The 23986-nt window shown below is 42.1% G+C and overlaps 1 protein-coding gene across 50 annotated transcripts in view; it reads right to left on the bottom strand.

Moving 5' to 3' along the window:
* The window catches only part of RIMS1 (regulating synaptic membrane exocytosis 1), a 241493-nt gene that overhangs the window by 129376 nt on the left and 88131 nt on the right, over positions 1–23986 (bottom strand). The window lies entirely within an intron of this gene.

Here is a 23986-nt window from a genome sequence, read left to right as displayed (position 1 = left end):
CTGCACTGGCCCCTCCCCAATGCTGTCGGGCATTTTGGAGGATGTCTGCAATACAAGCAGGCTATCCCCATGAGGTGGAACTAAGACAACAGCCTATACACACAATGGCAGGCTGCCTCACTGCAAGCATGCTCTTAAACACGTGGTCAACATTAGGGAAGGACCGCAATGGGCCACTACAGTGGTAATGGAGCAAGCAAGCATGGACCTGCTCACCTGCCTCAAATGAAGGCCTAGGCAGAGGGCCTTCTTGGTCCCAACCTGTGGAACGCCCTCCAAGCACATGTCAAGGAGCTATCCAAGCTTTAGAAGACATCTGAAGGTAGCCCCATATGGGGAAGTTTTTAATGTTTAATATTTTTGTATATGCTGGAAGCTGCCCAGCGTGGCTGGGGCAACCCAGTCAGATGGGCGGGATATAAATGAAAAATTATTATTGTGATGGTGATGGTGATGATTGCATGTGTTGAACATACAAATAGGACTCAAAGAGTCAGTATGGTATAGTGACTAGACTACAAACTAGGAGGCCCAGGGTCAAATCCCCACTCACTAAGAAACGAAAGGCACTGGGCAGGGCACAGTTTCTCAGCCCGGCCTTTTCCACAGGCTTGTTGTGAAGATGAGGTGGGCAGGAGAGCAGGGACCAAAGCTCAGTATTAGAGCACATCTTTGAATGAAGGATGTCCCAGGTTCCATCCCTGCCATCTCCAGTTTAAAGCATCAGCTAGCGGGTGATGGAAAATGAAAAAACCCAGGAGAGGTGCTGCAGATCAGAGTAGAAAATGCTGGGCTAGATGGGCAAATTATCTGACCTGGTATAAAGCATCTTCCTAGGTTTCCCTAAGTGCCTTAGAAGAAGGACAGCATAAAAAATTGTAGCACATAAAATGAAACTAAGGCTCCGCTGGTGGGAGTCTCCTATTCATGAAGTTCCACTAATGGGTAGAGATGTAAGGACCCATCAGTTTTGGTTCCCTTAGTTCCTCATTTCAAATTCCATTCTTCACATTTCTGCAGCAATATGTGGATTTACTTCTTTAACCCTCATGAAAATTTGCCAGCATTTTCAGTGCAGTCTTCTCCCCAGTAAACACAACCTTGTATGCAGGTGTTTTGATAATGTGCACGTTTTTGCAAGCATTTTCCCCTAACATAATGCATTTTTGTATGTTATTCTCACGAATATATTCATTTTATTTCACATTCCACTCCCTAATGCAGGCTTCCTCAACCTCAGCCCTCCGGATGTTTTTGGCCTACAACTCCCATGATCCCTAGCTAGCAGGGCCAGTGGTCAGGGATGATGAGAATTGTAGTCTCAAAACATCTGGAGGGCCGAGGTTGAGGAAGCCTGCCCTAATGTATACATTTTTATAAAGCGTGAATCAGGTATAATCGGCTTTAAATGCTGAATAAAATTTTCCCTGTCCCTACTGATACACCCCACCAGCAGAAGGGAGGCATTTTTCACCAGTCTCTCCCCTCCCCCAACCCCTCTGCATCTTTGTCTGTCAAAAATTTGCTCTTGAAGTTTAGTGGAGCCTCTAGAACAGCAAGAGAGGTGGGTGCATGAGGAATAGCAAAAAGCACGCACACACACACACACACACACACACACACACACACACACCGTATTCCAGTGGGAGTTTCCAGTGGATCCCAATTCCTTCCTTGAGCATAAGGGACTATTTGTGTTTTTGAACAGCTCTTAATAAGACTAACAAACCAAGTTCACTTCACATATGAGGTGAGTTACAGTATTTAGGCCACCAGATATACCCTAACCCTCTCTCCTTAATGAAGAAGTAAGCAAATGCAGCTGAATGTTTTGTTATCCTTCCAATGACACATATCCAAAAATCAATCAATCATTACTCTTGTGTATGGTTTCATCACTCTCAAATGCTCCCTAGGGTAAGGTTACCAGACATCCCCGTTTCCTGGGACAGTCCCCGGATTTACAAATCAGTCCCCATACAAAATCCATTGAAGTTTAAAAGTGTCCCCAGATTCATTGAAAAAAAATTGGTAACCTTACCCTATGGCTAAGCTCTCTCCTGACACAATGGTCCAAATATAATAGTGAAATGATTACTGTTGAAATTTTATTTGAGGAAAAGAAACAAAAGCCTTGCCTTAAGAGACAAATGTTTAAGAAGATAAAATATTATTCATAGCACAAGAAAGGTTCTATCCTCTCCCAGGAAGGTATGAAATCAAGCACACATTGTATTTCTGGGCCACTACCACTAGATTTTTAAATTTATATTTTTGTCAAGAACAGCAGCACATTAAGGCCAGATGCTGGCTCTAAGGATTATGCAGGGATCAAGGCAGTCATGCACTGTACACAATAAAAGAGCAAAAAGGGGGGGGGGGGAGGAGGGGGATGGGAAGAGTCAAACAGCAAATCTATGCACACTTAGTTGGAAGTAAGTCCAATTAATATTAATAATAATAGGCACTTGCCCCTCCCCCTAAATATAATTGGGATCAGGTTGTTAGAAAAATAACATGGAAATGAACAGAAATATTAGGAGCTGGATCCAGGAATTGGCTGCAATCCTAATCATGTCTACTCAGATGTTAGTGTCATTGAATTTAATGGAGTTTACTCTCAGGAAGAGGGGTTATTATGCAGCGTTAGTCATGCCTAAAATAGACCCACTGAACTCAGTAGGGTAGGGCTTTTTTAATAGACATGGATAGAATTGTTTTGTTAATATTTTAAGGGCCCATTGATTCATAGGGTCTACTCTAAGCATGACTACGTATGGATCCAACTAAAGGAGTTTTCTAAGAAAGAATTCTAAATTAAATATTTTACAGAAATGTTTCATAAAATTAGAAAAAGAAGCAACATTGCATAGCTGTGCATCAATGCAAAGCACAAAAATGACGTACACTGCATATTGAGTAATAAATCAAATAAGGAGGAAATGGAAAAAGAAAATGAACACTTTCTAACACGTTACTGATATCCAAACGTAATAAGGTGCCTACCAGTACCACCACCATCCCCCCAAATTTCAAAATGTTTCAGCAACAATGGAAATGAATAATCTTGCAATAGTAATTGCAAGAAGCCAAAAAGAGTTCTTCTTTTGTCAAGGAATAAAGAAACTTTAGATACTGCAAAGAAAATAAGCAAATGAAATATCTGAGTTCATATAATATCTAAATTAAGTATTATTAACATAATCCCAAGATTCATTGTGTATTTTTTGTTAAATGCTGGATTAGACCTTACTAAAGTTAAACTCTTTTAGTTTTAATATTTAAGTTGTGAGTATAAAGAATAAAAATGAAAAGTGTTTATTACAAAGCACATTCCCTTTTCACACAAGAGGAAATGGTTTTATAAGAAAAAAAAACATTCATGTGTTAAAATATTTTTAAAAATCTCATCAAAAACTTAAACCTGCAGTAGACCAATCGGTTTTGGTTTAACAAAAACAAACAAAAATATAGCTGCAGTGAAATAATAGAGGCAACTTCAACAATAAACAGGAAGAAAAAACACTTCCAAAAGTGAACATTTGCAAAAGAAACAAATGAAAATACCAGTTAACACTACTACACTATAAAAATGTGCATATAAAATCAATTTGAAAGCCTGTTAGCAAGCAGTCGTAAGGTTCTTCTCGTGTGTGTATAGCATGTGTCAAAATAGATCTGAGCAAAAATCCAATGTTTTAATTAAACATAACACATCTGATGCTCAGGGAAAGATGGAAAAATAAGGGCATCATTCAGCTCTGTTAAAATAGCTGGGAGCTTTGCCAGTGACTTCTGTGGGTTGAGCTCCAGAGCCTAGATACAGATGTTCAAAAGTCCTCAAGTTCACTACTACCGAAACATGCACCCTGTTGTGTTTCCAATCAAAACTAGCAAATTGAAACAAATGTTCATTAGTGGAGCTATTTATAGAGCCCATGTGCTGTATTGAGGGGGGGCTCAAAAAGTTGTCTAAGCCAAAACCCAACACAGTATAATTATAAACTATTGATATGAAATAAGATTGACCACAAAAATCCCACACGTCTACTCAGAAATAGACACAATTGAGTTCAATGGGGCTTACTCCCAGGTAAATATGCCTAGGGCTGTAGTCTTTATCCTTCCCCAATGCATCCATAACATAAATTTTCCATATAACACTGACAGATGCTTCTGGATATTAATGGAACATATGTGAAACACACAGATCTTCAAAAGAAACATTCCTGAATATCAATTTATACTGATGCACTTGCACAGCTTCATACTGTGATTATTTCTTTTGGATGAAACTATGTGTCCTAAATAACTAAACTAGCCATGGCACAAATATACATGTGTATCCACCCCAACCACCTATCCACACACAGAAACACAAACTTTTTAAAAAAGCAACAACACCTATATATGTGAAAATGCTGTGCCAACAACCAACCACTTAAAAATTGAAACATTTTGTCATACACACACACACCAATCATTTAGAGCTAAAAACTAAAACATTTTGTCATACACACATACAACAACACACGCCACAAATTACACATGAACAAAATATGTATTATACTCACATAGAGACTACACTACCATCTCTGTTTAGGAGTTGCTCCAGAGCTTAGTTAATACATGCAATTTGGCCGCTGGCCTTGAGCTACAGTAGGTCCAGAGAAGGGGGTGGGGGTAGAGACAAAAGTCCTTCTTCCAAAGAGGGAGGGGGACAAACCTTGAGGTGATATAACAGTTTCAGTGAGAAAGCCGCTTAGTGAAAAAATATTGTGTAGGGAAGTATGTGGAGCAAGCAATCTAGCAACATGCAGGAATTATATCCTGATTGAAAATACTGGGCCATGGTCCAAACTAATCTAAACTAAAGCAGGTCTGTGTAATAACTTATCTTAACAATCCACAGATGTTAGGCAACCAAACAAACACACTGATGAAGGATTACAGTCCTTTAATGTGGCTTCTGGACCTCCATGCAATGCACCAGGAACTCTAAGGAGGATTCTGTGTTAGATAGAGTTAGAATCTGCATGTATTTCTAACTGCTTCTAACATGCAATTGGAATAGCTTGCTAAGAAATAAATGTGCAGTTCATTTCTTGTTCTTGGGTGCGTCCTGATGCAGCATTTCAGCAAATCATCAACGCGGTTACTGTGTACCTACATAAAGCACATACATGTTTGCATGTGTGAAGCTTTGAGAGACAAACTGCTGTCACTGTTAAAACTGGACCAGTCTGTGTTTGACATTCTGCGTTTACACGGAATACTGAGCCTGGGTTTCTGGCTTATCGTGATTTATCAGGGCTGAGGAGCATGCTGAAGCAGCAACGCTGCCAGAGCACTCTGCTTCACTCCTCCTCAGGTGTGAGTGGGATAAACCAACCAAGAAGTCTTGGCTTTGCATTACATCCGACCCCAGGATAATGGCTTGCAATTCCATTACAACCCAGGTTTCACTAGCCAGCCTGGAGCCATCATTTAAGTCGTTATAAGATTTCTTAACCACTCTCCACCGTAAGATTTCATGGTAGGTTACAACAATAAAATGTACAGTCATAAAAAACATAATTACCATTTCAGAACACAGAAAACTGTTCCAAATGGGACAGAAAAATATAGATTCAACAAAATGAAACAAAAACCTTAACTATCAACGCCCAAGGAACCATAAGGCATGTCTTCAGCATTTGTTCCTGGCTTGTAGATTGCGGCTTGTTATGTGGCAAAAAACAGCAACAATGATCCTGGTTTGGACTTAACAGGAAGGCAAGGGCTTTATCTTTGTTTATCTTGGTCATGCCAGGGGAGGAATGAAGCAGGAGAAGAAGAGAATAAGAGTTTGGATTTGATATTCCGCCTTTCACTCACTTTAAGGAGTCTCAAAGCGACTAACATTCTCCTTTCCTTCCTCCCCCACAACAAACACTCTGTGAGGTGAGTGGGGCTGAGAGACTTCAGAGAAGTGTGACTGGCCCAAGGTCACCCAGCAGCTGCATGTGGAGGAGCGGAGACATGAACCTGGTTCACCAGATTACGAGTCTACCACTCTTAACCACTACACCACACTGGCAATATGATTTGCTCCTGGCAAGTCACGATAAACCAGAAATTCTAGCATATTTTTATGTGTGGATCTGGTGAAAGTGTTCATTTTCATGCTACGTGGAAATCTTCCCATGTGTTGCCTTATCACAAGTAAGTCTCACTGACCCCTCTGTGTGGCAACACTTATGCTAATAATAATAAAGAGTCAAGTACACACAGGATTAATCTCAAAATGATGAGTCCAGGATTCACACACAGATCCATGTGAAAACATCACTGTGGTAGAAACATGCTTCAGAGAAGTAAAAGGACTGCATGCTTGCGTTCTTGTGAACAGTCTGGAGTGTTTTATTCATAACCACATATAAGCCTCACACTTACTGTCTCTGGCCCTTCCCACTGCAGTCCATGGCCAGCAGAGACATTATTCCTGTACTAACACAACATGAAAGCAAAACATGAAAATGCTTGCAATGAAATTGCAAATGCATCATACATTGCATAAGTTGGCACTTACATTTTCGAATTTTTAACTGCTCCCTGCTCAAACATGGAGTAAAAACGCATTATCTCTTAAGCAATTTTCTATTATTGTGGAACTGAAAAGGCTGGTTCACACAGCCTACCGTCAGGAACATAAAAATCAACATGATCTAAATGTTATGGTTCCCTCAGCACACAATCCTTGGCCAGAGCGTGTGCAAGTTCACCCAGCATCTACAGCTACATTTAAGACCAGGTGTTATATAACACCGTTAAGCACTGAACTTACCACTATAGCTCTGCAAAGCAATAGCAAATCTACTTTAAGTCACATTTTATGGAGTTTGAATTTGGATGTTGGCTATTGATTCAAAGTAGCTTTATGCTATGTGCATTTCGAGGCTGCTCTGGTTTTTGTTTCCTTCACTGCTTTTAGCTTTTACTTTGCCTTAGTTTCCCTACACCGCAGCCAGTGACCAAAACAAATAAATCATCACTACGGATAAGAACAAATAAAAACATATCATCCACATCAAAGAAGTGCTTGTCTTCATTTTAAGTAGTTTATATAGTCTGCCTTTCCATATAGGATTTGGAAAAGGGACAGATTTACATGGCTTTCCATAGCCTCTCCAGCACTCTGGCGAGGCTCAAGATGTTGACAACGTAGCTAAGAACTGCAGGATGTATCATGCTGTCAGGCACACCAAGCAGATTCTGTTAGAACATTATGTTTTGATGACAACATTATTGGTTATATTTGTTCAGGAGGACGGTGTTCCTAAAAACAAAAACAGCATAGGGGAATGTATTCTGTCTACTAATTAGATTAAACCATCTCCTCCACCAACATCAAAATGTCAACTATTATAATTTACAACAGGCTGTAATCTAAATATAATCAGTTGCATCAAGCCTCATGGCACTTCTCTCAGTAGGCCAGTGGGGCGAGCATACAGATGCACACAGCAAAGATTCTTCACCCCCAGACACTTTCCTATAAGTATTAAAGCCTTTGTTTTTGGAACATGGTCCAGATCTGGTTGCTAACGCTCTGTTATCTTCCCTAAATAGGGAAGAGTGCTGTGGATCACCCTGAGATTGATGGATTAAGGATGGCATAGAATAAACCAAATAAACAAAGAGTGGAACCCAGTCAAATTTATTCAAATGTTCATTCTTCTCTAAATATTGCTTAACTAACAAATACAATGAATTTTCAATTGATTTTAAAATTCTTCAGGGGATGAAGATACTGCTTTGGTGTCTCCTCCATTAGAAATCTGTGATTGTAGGCCTGTAAGGCTCAAATTTCATCCCTCCCTATTTTTACCTGCCTACTTTAGGCTCATGGAGAGAAAAAAGCTAAGGTTTTTCCCTTGATTGCTTAATTTATATAGCTGACACAATTTCAGAAGGGGGGGAGAGTTGATCAAAGTATAAGCCGCAATACTATTTATTGAACCCGAGGCCACAAAAACAGGTACGCCCTAATATCAGACATATGGAAGAAGATAGATTCTGCCCTGTTTACATAAAGTCTAGCCAAAACAGCAATCTCCCTTCCCTTCATTACTTTTTTTTTTTAATGCACATGAAACAAAGAATGCTTCGCCTGCCACTGATGTATGCTTCATATAATTATGGTGCTAAACTCTGGCATAGCTTCACTCTGGTTCAGGCTCCTGCCTATGGCAGGTCAGTCTGATCAACAAACTAGTAAAATCAGAAAATCTGAATGTGAGCCAATCTAGGCTCAGTGAAATCAATGAGAGTAAAGTTGGCTTAAACTCAAGTACTCCAACTTCTGTGGCTTATGGATGTGCCTGCAAAGCACTGCCCTCTTTTGCTTGAAAAAAATAATAATTCAGAAGATATAGAGCTCGGTTAGATTCATAAACTATTAAGATGTTTTCCCTCTCTAGCATCTTGCACATACCAGTGATATGCAACCTAATTCACATGCCAGTTTTATGTGGCACTCAATTTTTATGTTTCCATTCTATTCAGGCTCTTATTTCATTTTCATCACTGGTCTATCTGAGCTATCATATTCCTCTCATAAATTCTGAGGGTCAAACTGCACATCGTGTTTCATGTGGTAGCATACAGCTATATCTGTTTTTCTTAAATTAATTACAGCAGCCAGGGGTGGGGACACACAATTGTTATCAGGATCACTGTATGCAGGAAGGATAGATTTATCCCTTCCCTTCCCAGTTGCAATCCCTTCTGCACAGTCCTGCTCAGCATGACTATAAGGATTAGAAAGAAGGTGCTATAGTGTCAATTTAAAGTGAGGTTCTTTGCCATCCTAGAGGGAGGAGGTGATTTTCAGGGCTGATACAGTTGGGAAGAGAAGGGGTAATTTATGCACTGTGATCCCAAAAGTATATGGGGTTCAATGGCTATAATGAAATAAAAACAAGCATTAAGCATAGCATCTAGTTGGATACTGGCATTTTCATATACATGGGCTGAAAAATAGACAAGTCAGAGACAGGTAATGAATTGAGGGTGTGTGTGGGTGAACAACTGGGATATCCCTCCTCCCGTAGTACAATAGCACAAGGTGCCTGAGAGCTGAGGCTAGTCCAATAGTGCACTTGATCCATAATTATAACTGTTGAGGTTTGAGAATAAGTGAGTAAGAAGCAACTCATCTAGCCCATGACCCAAGCAGTACAATGAGGGACAAATACTGTTGAATCCTACAGCCCTTTAAACGTATAGTATCCCCCCCAGGATTTTAGGGGAGGGAAGTGAGTACTGGGATATGAACATCACACAACACACTTTCCCTAAACCCTAATCCTCCCCCAGGATACTATAAGATGCTAGCCACAGTTCAATGCAGTCATTTTTACCACCCTGTTCCTCCTCCTCCTCGAGTTGCTGCAAAAGTTTCTGCCTCCTGGAGGCCATGTTAAGGGGTTTATTACACTTTGTTTTCCTACATGGGTGGCAAGTCCTGTAACTATACACAAACCTCTACCTTGTCTATGAGTAACCCCATTTTGCTGCCAAACTAATAGGCACAGAACATTAGAAGGTTTGTCCTCAGAAGGAACAAGTGGGAACCTGCAGCAAAGTGTTGAAGTATATCCCCAGTCACTAACAGGCTCAGGATACAAGCCAGCTTAAAACAAGAGCCTTATAATGCTTTTGGGGACTTATTATGGGCAGGTGGTGTTGTGACGTGGGGTTTGTGATTTCAGCTCTCTTGACATAATATGCTGGAGACAGTTCTCTAGTAACACTTCTTTATTAACGCAACAAGACTGAAACGTGAGGAGGGGAGAGCTACATTTATAGGGACAGGGAACAAGCTAGAAAGGATACAATTTTGGAGGGAACAATATCAGGCAATCACAGTCCTGCCTTTTGGAGGCAACCAAAAAGACAGAGGATCCAAATACAGCAGCTTAAATGAACCAATAGTAGCTGTACCCTCTGGAACCAAAAGGCAGTTACTTTACCCTAATGCAAATACAGACAATAATAATACAGATATAAAATCCTTTGACTCAATACACAACACCCCTCCCCCCCTAGTGAGCACAGCAGACGTAATCTCTCAGGTACTGTGGGGTCCTACAACTTCTACTTGATCTCCTGACAACAGGTGTTGCCGGTTCTGGATTGGGTTTCACCTGTGGTAGGGGGGCTGCTATAGGGGTTTCATCGGGAACAGATGGAGTCCCAGACATCTCAGGGTCCCCTACCTGTACCTCGTCATCCTGAGGACTAGCAGACCCTGGTTCATTTGCTGAAGCCCCTGGTGATTGCACCTCTGGGCCATTTTCACTCTGGTCTTGCAGCTCTGCGTCGTTAGCCAGGGATGAATTATCAGGCTCCTCCCTGCTGAGCGCCCGGCGCCTCAGCTGATCTATATGTCTCTTCCAAACTTGCCCATTTTCCAAGGTCACATAATAGGACACAGGTCCACTAGCCCGGGTGACCACACCAGCCACCCACCGGGAACCTCGTGAATAGTTCCTCACCCAGACCAGATCTTCAGGGGCGAAATACCTTGTTGTGTCAGTCTCAGCCTGGGGGTTTGCTCTTGAATTACGGTTTGGCATTTTATCCGGGTGGACATAATCCAGCACCGTTACCAATCTTCTACCCAAGAGCAGCTCAGCTGGCGACTTGCCCGTCGCAGTACACGGCGTCGCATGCTGCAAAAATAACATTCGCGCGATGCGAGCTGACCAGTTACTCTCCATTAAGCGCGCAATGGATTCTTTGGCTGTTCTTACCATGCGCTCCGCCTGCCCATTGGAGGATGGGTGAAAGGGCCCGGATGTGACCCCCCTTATGAAGTTATCAGCCAAGAATGCCTTGAATTCTTGGGATACAAAAGCTGCCCCATTATCTGATACAATGGTCTCAGGTAACCCGTGGGTTGCAAACAGCTGCCTCAACACCTTGATTACGGCAGCTGATGCCATGCTAGGGACCATCGCCACTTCTAACCATTTGGAATATGCATCGACGATAACCAAAAAGACCTTCCCCTGGAATGGCCCAGCAAAATTTAAGTGCAGCCGGCTCCAGGGAGATCTGGACTGCTCCCACCAGTGAACTGGTGCTCTGGCCACTTCTGGCTGCACCTCTTGGCATGCCTTGCATGTTCGTACCCATTGCTCTATGTTCTGGTCCATTCCAGGCCACCACACATAACATCGGGCTAGCGACTTCATCCTGACCATTCCCGGGTGTCCCATGTGAAGCGTCTCAAGAACCCTGTTTCTCAGTGGTGCTGGGATGATCACCCTATCTCCCCACAGGAGACAACCCTTATGCATGGATAACTCGTGCTGCCTTGTCGCATAAGGCCTGAATTTGTCTTCATGCAGACCACCTGGCCACCCCCTCCCCACCCAAGTGAGCACACGGGAGAGAACAGCATCTTTCCTCATTTTCTCAGCAATATCAGTAGCCGTTACAGGAGCCCCCGGAAGTGTTTCCAGCATCATTATGTGCTCCGCTGGAGCAGGATCCTCATTGCTCCCGCCAGGAAGGGGCAATCGACTCAGCGCATCAGCGTGGCACAACCGTTTCCCCGGCACATGGGTCAAGGTGTACTGGAACCCGTTCAGGAATATAGACCAACGCAACATTCTGGGGGAGAGAATTTGTGGCGTTTGTTTGTTCGGGTTGAACAACCCCAACAGTGGTTTGTGGTCCGTTTCAATGGAGAAATGACGACCGTACACATAATCATGGAACTTTTTGATTCCTGCCACAATTGCAAGCGCCTCTTTGTCAATTTGAGCATAGTTGCGCTCCGTGGGCGACAACGTACGGGAATAGAAAGAGATGGGCTTTTCCGACCCATCCGGTTCCCTATGACTCAGCACCGCCCCCAGGCCGTATTGAGAGGCATCACATGCCAGGACCAGCGGCTTCGATTCATCATAATGAGCAAGGACGCTCTTGCTACTCAGCATTCCTCGCAAGGAGTCAAAAGCCTTCTGCTGCTCCTGCCCCCATCGCCACACATTCTTTTTCTGCAACAGTCTATGTAATGGTTCAGCTACCGAAGCTTTCTGGCGTAAGAACGAATGATAAAAGTTAATAAGTCCCAGGAATGACTGCAACTCCGTCTTGTTCTGTGGTCGTGGTGCCTCGATGATGGCCTTAACCTTAGCATCTGTGGGGTGGATGCCTGATGCATCAATTTTAAACCCCAAGAATTCCACAGTTGGCACCCCAAAACTGCATTTTTCCTTTTTTAGTTGCAACCCCACCTCCTTGAACTTGAGCAACACTGCACGGACACGCGCAACCAGTTCCTGTGGGTCTTTTCCAGCAATCAAAACGTCATCAAAAAATGGCAAGACCCCCGGCAGACCTCTTAACAGGCGTTCCATGAGCCCTTGAAAAATCCCTGGGGCCACACAAACTCCAACTTGTAATCTGTTAACTCTGAACGCCCCTTTATGTGTGACAATAGTCTGTGCTTCCGCTGATTGTGGGGTTACTGGCAGCTGTTGGTAAGCTTGTGCCAGGTCAAGTTTGGCGAACACCTTGCCCCCAGCCAGTTTAGCCAACAGATGTGATACGACTGGAATGGGGTATGAATTTCCCCTGAGTGCCTTATTGATAGTACATTTGTAATCAGCACAGATCCTAACTTCCCCATTTGCTTTAAGGGGCGTGACGATTGGAGTCTCCCACTTAGCGGAGTCCACGGGTGAGAGAACTCCCTGCTTGACCAATTTATCCAGCTCTGCTTCGATCTTGGGTTGCAGTGCAAATGGCACTCGCCTTGGTTTGAGTCGGATTGGGGCCACCCCAGGGTCCAATTCGAAGTCAACTGGGGGCCCTTTATAACAACCCAGTTTTCCATTAAAGAGACCAGCAAATTCTTTGTATAATGCCTCGCTCATCTCGGGGCAGGTTTGGATTGAATTAAGCCCTGATATACTCAGTCCCAGGGCGGGAAACCAGTCAGTGCCCAAGAGACTGGGGCGACTGCCCTTCGCAATCACCAGTTTGAGTACCGCCTGTTTGTCCCGGAACTGTACTCTCACGGCACACATTCCCATGACATGGATGCGGCCAGCTGAGTATGACTGCAAAGTTGCCGGGAAGGGCTCCAGAGGGGGCAACTTACCCCTGGGGAAGAATGTCCTCGCGGTCTGGTCCGACACAATAGTGAATCCAGATCCGGAGTCCACCTCCATGTCGCACAGCTGACCCTCAATCTTCACCTTGACGTGTGCCTTGCCTTGCGCTGGAAACTGCACGACCCTCCCGTTGATCTCCGTTACGTAGTTGCAGTCCTTTAGAACATGGTTTGCTGTGGCCGATCTGCGATGCTCCAGTCTAGGTGCTCCTGTCGCTCCCAACGCCGCCGATCTACAGACCCTGGCGATGTGACCTGTCTTTCCGCACATCCGGCACATAGCATTCCGGAAACGACAACTCTTCCGCTCATGGTTTCCGCCACAACCAGGGCACCTGCCTCGGTGATCTTTGTGCACTGTGCAGGCCTGACGCACTGACTCGACCCCATGAACTGGGCTCTGGCTTGGAGTAGCCTCTAGCTCGTCCATGGCATGCGCAACTTCTATCTGTGGCTTAGGGGCCCTGCGACTGGCATCAAGCTCCTCTCTTTCATAATTCTCCGTGGCGGTGGCCTCCTTCAAGGCTGAAGCAAGGGTAACCTCTTCTTTAGCCACGATGCGTCTTCTGGCTTTCTTGATGCTCAGACCACCGACAAACCGATCCAGGAGAGTCTCTTCCAGATCTTGGAAGTCGCAGTGCTGAGCGAGCTTCCGCAGTTCAGCTAGAAATGCAGATACAGACTCCCCAGCACGCTGCTGCCTCTTATGAAACTCCATCCGCCGGGCCATCTTGGTCTCAGTAGGCGCTAAATGGCTTGTTAGGCAGGCAAGAATATCTTTGAGAGATGTCTCACTTAGCTTTGCTGGGGCAAGCAATGCCTTGGCCAGCTTGAAGGTCTCAGGCCCACAGTAACTCAGGAATGTGGCCCTTCTTTTGATGGCATCGGTGATCCCTTGAGCCACTGCAAAGAACTTGAAGCGTTCGACGTAGTCTTCCCACGTGTGGGGCTCTGATGGCTGGAAGGGCTCCAATACCCTTGGACTCTCCATTGACCTGTGGGCAGGGTCGTCTTCTCAGCTGGCCAGTGAGTCTTGTTCTTAGCTACAATCCGGACTCTGAGGCAGGGCTGCGTTTAACCGCTCCTCAGCATTCTGGATCCCATCCTCGTCGCCAGTTGTTGTGACGTGGGGTTTGTGATTTCAGCTCTCTTGACATAATATGCTGGAGACAGTTCTCTAGTAACACTTCTTTATTAACGCAACAAGACTGAAACTTGAGGAGGGGAGAGCTACATTTATAGGGACAGGGAACCAGCTAGAAAGGATACAATTTTGGAGGGAACAATATCAGGCAATCACAGTCCTGCCTTTTGGAGGCAACCAATAAGACAGAGGATCCAAATACAGCAGCTTAAATGAACCAATAGTAGCTGTACCCTCTGGAACCAAAAGGCAGTTACTTTACCCTAATGCAAATACAGACAATAATAATACAGATATAAAATCCTTTGACTCAATACACAACAGGTGGGTGGGGAGAGATTGCAGGAGAAGAAAAGGAGCATGATTGCTTTTTCTCTCTTCATTCCCTTGTTATTCACTAAAGCTGCATTTATTAATTCAAAATTTAATCTTATGTCACTGCCAACAGAATTTGCTTTGTAGAAGAGGGGGGAAAATCTTACATAAGATAATCATTTTTCCTGGTTAACAGAAGTTCAAACCATGACCAGTTATCCCCAGAGGTTATATTAGGTTTTTACCCCCTTTGCAGTGAACAGCACATCAATAATGCTGTAAAAAGTCAGGTGTACTAAACAGAACAGAAAGACTACAATCCATTGCAGATATGCAAACACTAGAATATCATTTGAAGCTTCCTTTTATTTTTAAAACGTCTGTGTTTATCATAATGTTACAGGGAAAAGCTTCTCTTTTTTATGTGAAATTATTAAGCAACTGCATAATTTTTAAAATTCTAGCGGTACAAACCTATTCACACTTATTTGGAAGTAAATATCACAAGATTCGAAGTGTCTTATTCCCATCTCAAGTTTTACATGAGAACGATGCATCTAAATCCAGCAGAAGCATGAAAACTGCTTCAGCACCTACTTTCAGCGCTATTTAAATATTCTGCTTGAACTTGGACAGGTATATGCAAAACGGTGCTAATAGTGATTTCCCTTCCACTCATGCTTCTTTTTAATCAAATCCATTATAACTAGTCACACATGCAAAGAAATACTATTTTGTAAACAAAACGTGTGCAAGCACCGAGTAGAAAAAGATGCTGGACTGGAGAAGGTCCTACATGAAAAATCATGATCTAAAACAAGCCCTCACAGAGCAAAAGGCAGTAAACATACAGAATACATTGGCACCTCTGGAAACATTTTGCCAGCCAAGTAGAATCTTCCTTCCCTTTAGAGCCATCAACGGAAAACAACTGTCACACGAGAGATGTACATTTTAGATTTACCAAACCTACACTATTTAAGCCTGTTCAAGTCAGTCTAGCCTGGGGGTGATATTTACTCCACAGCTTTGAAGTTGTCACCTGGCATCAGGTGACAAACAAATGGGCAGTCCATGGAGTGGAAGAGGAAAGGACCTTGCCTGCTGGTGAGATGAAATTATCCACCCTGACCTGCTGCCTCACCTGATTAATTTGGGCAGGATAGGGCCTGTTTATTGAGCAATGGTGAGTCATTTACAGATGTTACAGCCACCTGCATCTGAAAGCATTTCTGAGAGAGCTGAATATGGTTATGGGAAGATGTGAAGCAATCTGCATTCTGGGCTTCACTGTCAGCTCTGTTACTGCTAAGGGTCTTAAGATGTAAGACCTTTGTATAAATGTAGCTCCTGCATTTGAAAACCAATATTCAGAACAGCAATTGAAATTCGGGGGTGGGGTGGGGGGAGGGATTAAAAATAAATCAAGGCAGGAAAACTGGACTGATATGTGAATGCTGCATGAATCTGTTAACAAACATTACTGCAAAGGGACAACAAAGGGCTCCCCCCTCCCCAACTTTCACCTTTGTTGCTCCTACCTTCTGGGGTGTCCATGGTCTTTTCATAATTCTCTCCCACCTCTTGTTCCAGATGCAAAGGTCTGAGGCTAAGTTGATTAAGTCTGTGCTATCTGTGCTACCGAGCACAAGGGCAACTCAGTAAATCTGGGGTGGAAGATTTGAGGAAGGGGGAGAGAAAGTATCAGTGCTCTACAATAAATCTGAGTGGATATCTTACGATTTCAAAAAAGAAAGCTGGAGGAGAAGCAATGTACTTTGGGGAAGAAAAGGGGATGTAAGGGTTTTGGTTAGTTAAATTTGTTGGGGAGGGCTAGGAAAAGGGTAGAGCATCGTGAGATTAACATGGAAAACTTGGACGTTGAGAAAGAAGGAGATCAGGACAGGAAAATGCTGTGGTGTGTTTTGCGCCAGTATAGGGATATCAAAAATATTTTATGATGCATCAAAAAATACCTTTGACAACCAGTCTGTAAATTGTCGTTTGCAACAATTTAAGAGTAACCGTGATCTTAAGTTATTACACTGGCAGGTCAAACATGGAAGAAGGAAAGGACTTCTGGTTAGGCAAAGGGGGAAAGGAAAGGAAAAGAAGTGCAGAAGAATGAGATCTGGAAAAGTTAGATGGTAATGAGAGTCTATGGTTCAAAATAGCTATTTCTATGATACTAAGTTTAAGTGAGATTAGAATTTTGCTTTAAGTATTAGCAATCCATTCAGATCTCTGGCACTTACCTGTATTAATGTGGCTGGGCATTACCAAAAACAAGCACAAAACTCACAAATGGGAGGCATATAATGAGCTGCCATCCAAAACATGAATGTATGTTCTAGGCTGGAGGGAAGATGTGAGTGATCACTCCATATCACTAAAAACGTCACCACCATTTTCAAATATGATAATCAAGATTTTGTTCATGGTGTCTTGTTGACACCAAGTGGATATAGAATGCTCTCTCCAGGAGGTCGGGATTTGCAGGTGCCTCAATTTAGGGGTAAAAGGTAACCCTATGTTCAGAGGCTAGAGATCCACATTTCATGGAAAAGGCCTAGAGAAGGCAGGCATTCTCTGGATAAAAATGACCTTGTTAAAAATGGCAGTGGTGTCACACAGTAGTGAAAGATTAAATCATTTAAGAAAGCCGATGCATGGCAACACTTAGGAACACAAGGGAATATCAATCCCTAGTAGAGATTAATTTCCATGTTGATATAAAGAAATCGTTGAAGGAAAAGAGGAATAGCAAAAGACCTACTAGAAATAAGGTACTTGTGGCTTATGAGTTTGCAAAGCTCAGTAAAAGCCTGCCAGTCAGCCAGCCATCTTAAACAATGCAATTCAGCAGAACCGTACACGATGATCATCATTTGTTAAAAACCTTTGATTCACATTTAATAATGAATACTTGCAACAGCAAGGTTTGTCAGATCCATTCCATAGGCTGAATTAAACAATTGGCTGACTGGGAATAAGAAATCTAAGTGCTGAGATATGAAAAGTAACAGCCCACAATAGCTAAGAGCAGAGACCAAAGAGAAGCACATCTGAGGACTTTCTGACAAAGGGGAAATTAGGGCTGTCTGTATTGGGGGAACCTGGACACTTTCTCACAAAAGTACAAGAAGACAAAATGGCACAACTAATTCTTGTGGAGGTCAGAAGACAGTTACTCCAGGTTTCAAAGTGTTTTAGTGCACAGCTCTAACAGAAGATGAGAGGGGGAAGGCCTGATCCCACAGCAGAGGCTTAAATGAGAACAAGAGATAATATTCACGCTTTTTTCAGAAAAAGTAACAGAACTTGGGAAATATGTGGGAGATCAACCGGAAGTGTGAAGATTTAAGGAAAGTTTGCTTTGCTTTTATTTCCCTGCTTTCCATTTTCTGGAAATTTTTTTGCATCTCCAATGTTCCCCAAGCATCACCCAGTCATCTAAATGTGCATTGCAGCCATTGTTGATCTAAAAACAACTGATTTGTACTTAATAACAAAAAGCAAGGTAAAGCAGGAACCCTCCAAGAAACCTTAAATTTAGTTAGCCCTTACTTTTTACATATAACCTGTCTTATTCTCATGTATGGGATTTGTTTTCTAATTACATTTCAACCAGTAGAGCCGTGAAAATTCACTGATAGATATATATTGTTTGTACTTCTGTGTCATTGCCCATGCTACACTTACATTCACCATTTACCTCATTCAGATCTTGCACTCTCATTCACTGCATTCATACACCTGCTGTTCACCCTATTCATACACATAATCACTCATGCACCCCTTTCACATGCTCAGCTTAACTGAACACAAGTGTATCAGTTGTGTCTCTTCACTTCCTCATACTCCTTTCTGCTAAAAGATAATGACTCCTTATTCCCCTAGTGCTGGTAGTTTAATATCTTAATATTCATGGCACCACAACAGCTAAACCAATAGCTGTAGGTTCTCATTTCTCTGACCTCTGGGGTGTCTGTGACCCAGCAGCTCATGCGATGGCTGGGACATCTCAAAGGTCATAGCCTTCTTCTACCTTTTCATTATCCAAGTTCCTGTGGTGCTTTCACAAAGGTTGTCAAATTTAGCACCACCCAATTTCAGAAAGATGTGCTTTCATTTGACAACTCGCTTATATCCCTATAGCAGCTTGAGAAGAGCCAGCAGCTCATTCAAAGTTGGTTTTGACTTCACCATTAGAATAAAGCAGAGGTAGAGAACATTCCCCCTTGAGATGTTGCTGGACAACAACTCCCATCATCTCTGATCACGCAAGCTGGGGCTGGTGGGAGCTGGCACCCAAAAACACCTGGAAGGTCCCTGGTTCCCCATCCCTGCCATAGCTGGTAACTATGTTTGGTAATAGCTGATAACTGCATGGAAGATTAAGTTTATTCCTTTGCTTTTCCTTCTCTAGACTTCAGAGCAGTACTGCATACAAATAATCTGACTGAAGAGCCAATCACACCCAGGAGAGCCAAGATCTGGAAAGTTCCACATTATGAAGAAAGGAGAGATTGCATCAGCTCTAGTGTGAGAGAGAAGCGAAAGGAAGAACTGCTGGTCACTTGAATAAGCAGGAAATACTATAAATAAGTTTTTCAGGTTATTGAAGCTCTACTAAAATATATGCATTATTTTTAACCAGTGACCAAAGTTGGCCAGAAAAAAAGCGAACAAGTATGTATCACCAACTCTGTCATTACTGAATTCAAGTCTCTAAAACAATGGATCTGTAAAAAAAAGGTAAAGGTAAAGGACCCCTTGACAGTTAAGTCCCGTTGCAAACGACTCTGGCGTTGTGGCGCTCATCTCGCTTTACTGGCCGAGGGAGCTGACGTTTGTCCACAGACAGTTTTTCTGGGTCATGTGGCCAGCATGCCTAAGCCGCTTCTGGCAAACCAGAGCAGTGAACAGAAACGCCGTTTACCTTCCTGCCGGAGTGGTACCTATTTATTTACTTGCACTTTGACATGCTTTCGAACTGCTAGGTTGGCAGGAGCAGGGACCAAGCAACGGGAGCTCACCCCGTTGCGGGGATTCGAACTACCGACCTTCCAATCAGCAAGCCTTAGGTTCAGTGGTTTTCAGTGGTTTAGTCCACAGCACCACCCGTGTCCCTATCTATAGCCAGCCTGAAAATTTCAGATCAGCCATAAAGGATAATTGTCACCTTGGCCAACCACTCCCTTTCAGCTTAATGTATACCATACAGTTGTAAAGATGGCATAGAGGAATCCCAAACTATGTCACCCTAAATTCTTAAGATGCCTTTATATAAATTATAAAGCAACACTGATTTACATGGAATCAAGTAGTGTCTCATAAACAAAGATGATAGATAGATTATAATCTAACGTACACAACTGGGGAAAAGAACAAATGAAGAGAGTTGGAAGGAGTAAATGTGGGCGATGCAGACAAGGATGAATTACGAAAATACTTTGAAGTAAGAGCTAGAGTGGCATTTATGTAAATCACTAGACAATAATAATAATCTGAAGAAGTAAAAGTAGACTGAAATGTGTGTGCGCGCGCTTTTAAAAAGACTCCTAACAGTAACAAGCTGCTACTGATCAGAAAACAGAGAAGCAAAAGCGTAATCATATCCTTCAAAGGTGCATTTGTTTTGAAATCAGTAGTCTTTAAATCTCTCACGACTTTCTGTTACTGTCCTTAGAGTTGCAATGCAAGTTTCCAATAGGATGCTCTGATGTGAAGCAGTTAAATTAGTACTGTTCCTCATTTGATATTGAAAAACTTGGGCTCAGCAAGCATTGGGAATGGTTCTCTCAATATTGAAAGTAGTTTTCCCACTTCAGGCATCTATACTAACTTTCTTCCCTACTATGCTAAATTAATACAAGTGACCAAGAGATGAGGATGAGTAAAACCCACTCTACTTGCATCTTGATTAAAATTATGTATCTTGGATTCAGTTATTACAATTGTTGCTCTAGTCCAGGGATTTCCGAACTGCGGTCTACGGGCCACCAGTGGTCCATGAGGCTTATTCAGCTGGTCTGTGGCATGTCCATATTAAATATGCATTTGGATTTTTAATTATCTATTGCTTCTTTTATTTTTTACATTGTGTTTTATTGTATTGTGGTTTAAATTCTATTGAATTCAAATGGTGATAAAATAAAACACAAGAAATCAAAGAAGAAAGAAAGAAAGAAAATATCATTAAAAATTATACAACATCTAGCACAGCACATTACAATTGCTATAGCAGGCAGATAAATATTTAAGTAATGTGCCAAAACCTTGAGTAATCTTTAAGGTGGTCTGTAGTGGAGAAGAGTTGGGAACTATTGCTCTATCTTTTGGCATCACTGTAAAACCAGGGAGGGTGGTGGGTTTTTACCCTATACAGTCGTACCTTGGTTCTCGAACACCTTGGTACTCAGACGTTTTGGCTCCCGAACACCGCAAACGCGGAAGTGAGTGTTCCGGTTTGCAAACGTTTTTCAGAAGCTGAACATCCGACGTGGTTTCCGCGGCTTCTGATTCAGTACAGGAAGCTCCTGTATCCAATCGGAAGCTGTGCCTTGGTTTTTGAACCGTTTCAGCAGTCGAACGGACTCCTGAACAGATTAAGTTCGAGAACCAAGGTACCACTGTATAATCTTATGAAACCACAAAAAGGTATGCCACAATAATTTTTTTTAGCTAGGATAGCCACATATTACCAAGGGAGAGGACAAAAGAGGGCACAGGTTCACAAACATTTATCATACGCTAAATTATAGGTTAAAAAATCAAATTTAGAAATAACGATTACTATAAATAGAAACACAATATTTCTCAGCATAGTGCAGTAGGCTAATGAGATTATTTGCATGCCTGCTCAGTCTACTGTTCAAGTTAATTGTTCAAGGTATCTGCTCTGCATTCTGAAAGTTATTTATCAATAACCCATAGTTGGACTAGTTTAATAGAGGACCATCTTCGGTAAAGTAGGACACATGGCTATTATTTTTGAACAAACTCAATTCCTTTGGAGTTTGTCACATCAGCATAAGTCATTGCTACGTAATCTAAATAACTGGTAGCTCACTAAGTCTAAGTAACCCCTAGATAACCAAAAGAGATAGTAGTTCTCACAGACTATTTGCAGTGTCATTTCTGACAGGTTATTTAAGAGAAGAAGGCAGGACAAAAAGCTAACTGGACAGAAGACTAAATTTACTGCTAAGATCCAACAAGAGGAGCAGAACTTGCATAGCTGGCTGACACTGTACCCTCTATGTTTGGAATCACCACATTCAATCATTTGTTAAGGGGAGCTTAGGACACACTACTCAGGAAGTGAGACAAGAACTTATAGGTACAAGAAACTCCTGACTCAACCTGGATACAGCTCAACCCACCTAGCATGACAGTTTCCCATTTCTGATTTACTACTTCCCCAAAATGTTATATAAGGTAATACTGTTATTGCCATGGGTTTCTATCATTCAAAACAAAAGAACTGAATTTGTTAAGACCTCCTAGTTGATAGAAACAATCAAAGTTAAGTGGGAAATTCACTACAAAAGGATGCACATGAAATGATCACGTCTATTTCAAATAAGATCTTGCACCCTCCACAATATCTCATGTGATTTTGGAAAGATCCTGGTGGAAATGGGCAGGCGACACCTCAGGGGCTTCTGATGCCCGAGGCAGCTGCCTCACCCCACCTAATGACTGCACCGGCCCTCCCTCTCCTTGTACTTCCCCAAAATCTGCTCCAGAGGATTCGGTGGAAAACAAATACAAACTTGGCAGGGGCACACAGGGGAGGAGAAGAGGAAAGTTCTATTTCACAAGCACAAGTCTTTGAACTAATCAAATTGTTGCATACAACCCACAATTTCCAAAGTCTATCTCTGAATTCAACACATTTAAAAAAATGCAAAACTTTGAAAGCAGCAACACTATCCCTATAGCCTCTCTTAGCATTTGTTTGACTATTTTTAGAAACTGGAAATAATAATAATAATAATAATAATAATAATAATAATAATAATAATAGTAATAATAAATGGTTTAGTTGAATGCAACACTAATATATGGATCAGCAGAAAAATACTGCACAAAGCAAGTATTTTCCAAATACTATAAGGCATATATAACACATACAGGGGAAATATATTTTATCTAGGACACAGCAGTACTAAAAATACACAGTTTTAATCCTGGATGAGGATTAAAGTTCTTTATAACAAAAAAGAGAGAGAAAGAACAGATTACATCCATCTCTAATAATCATGTTGTTTTCAGGAAATTATTCTGCTATTATACAGGTTCTCTTTAATATACAAAAACTGCAAATAAATTTAGCCAGTAGTGAATATTGAAAAGTCTACTCATTTATCAAACTAGCAGCGGAATCATAGCCATGTCTACTCAAATATACATCCAATTCAATTCAGTGGGGCTTATTCCCAGGTAAGTATGGCTGTTTACAGTGGCCTGGGATTACCGTAAACCCCATTGAAGCTAATGGGATTTACTTCTGAGTAAACATGCATAGGATTACAGTCACTGTAATCTTATAATGGCAAATGACATGGGAAAATGCACATTCATGTAAATTAGAAGTGGCCACGTTTTTTTCTCTCCAGATGATTAAAGTGGTGCTCCTACTCCACAGACGGAAGAAATAAAGTGATATTTGCTAGCCGTATCCAACACATCTTGCTACAGCATTGCTATCTGCACAAAGTACGGCCATTTCACTACTGATCAAATTGATGATCCTTAGTACTTCTTGCTAACTTCTAATTATGAAGCCCAGGCCTTCACATTAACCAAAAAAGGAGGCTGCCCTTTGGCCAGCAATGATTGCATACATCCCCTAGTAGTGAGCAAACAGAAGTCACGATGCTTCAAATAAGTAGTCCAACTCAATTGTTTGTTTAATGCCCCTTAAACAGCATGGTTGGGTCGCCAGCCTGGTGTCACAATTGACCACATTGTACAGTATTATCCTTGAAAGCTAAACATGTTTGGAAACCTGGGCGATACTTATCAAACCCCAAGAGGTAATCCGTGTGCAAGCTCCCTTTTAAAGTGAGGCTTCTCACCATCATAGTTCACATTTCTAGAGCCACGAATGGATCAATAGCCAAGATTTGCTGCTGGTTTTGAGACTAAAGCCTTGACCATCTGGGCACTGATTAGATGATGGCATTTGGATTTGTGCCTTTTCCTCTCTCGGGATACTTTCGTAAATACAGTGACTATGTTAGCATCTCAGAATACTGTGGCCTACAAATTATTAATTGTAAACCACTCTGCTTAAGACACCAAAACAGAGCAGAACATTTTCAGATGCGCTTTACTGAATA

Source organism: Podarcis erhardii (assembly GCF_964252035.2).
Source record: "Podarcis erhardii genome assembly, chromosome: 3".
Classification (NCBI taxonomy): Eukaryota; Metazoa; Chordata; class Lepidosauria; order Squamata; family Lacertidae; genus Podarcis; species Podarcis erhardii.
Note: the sequence above shows the minus strand (reverse complement) of the source record. Positions and strands in the feature narration are given on the sequence as shown.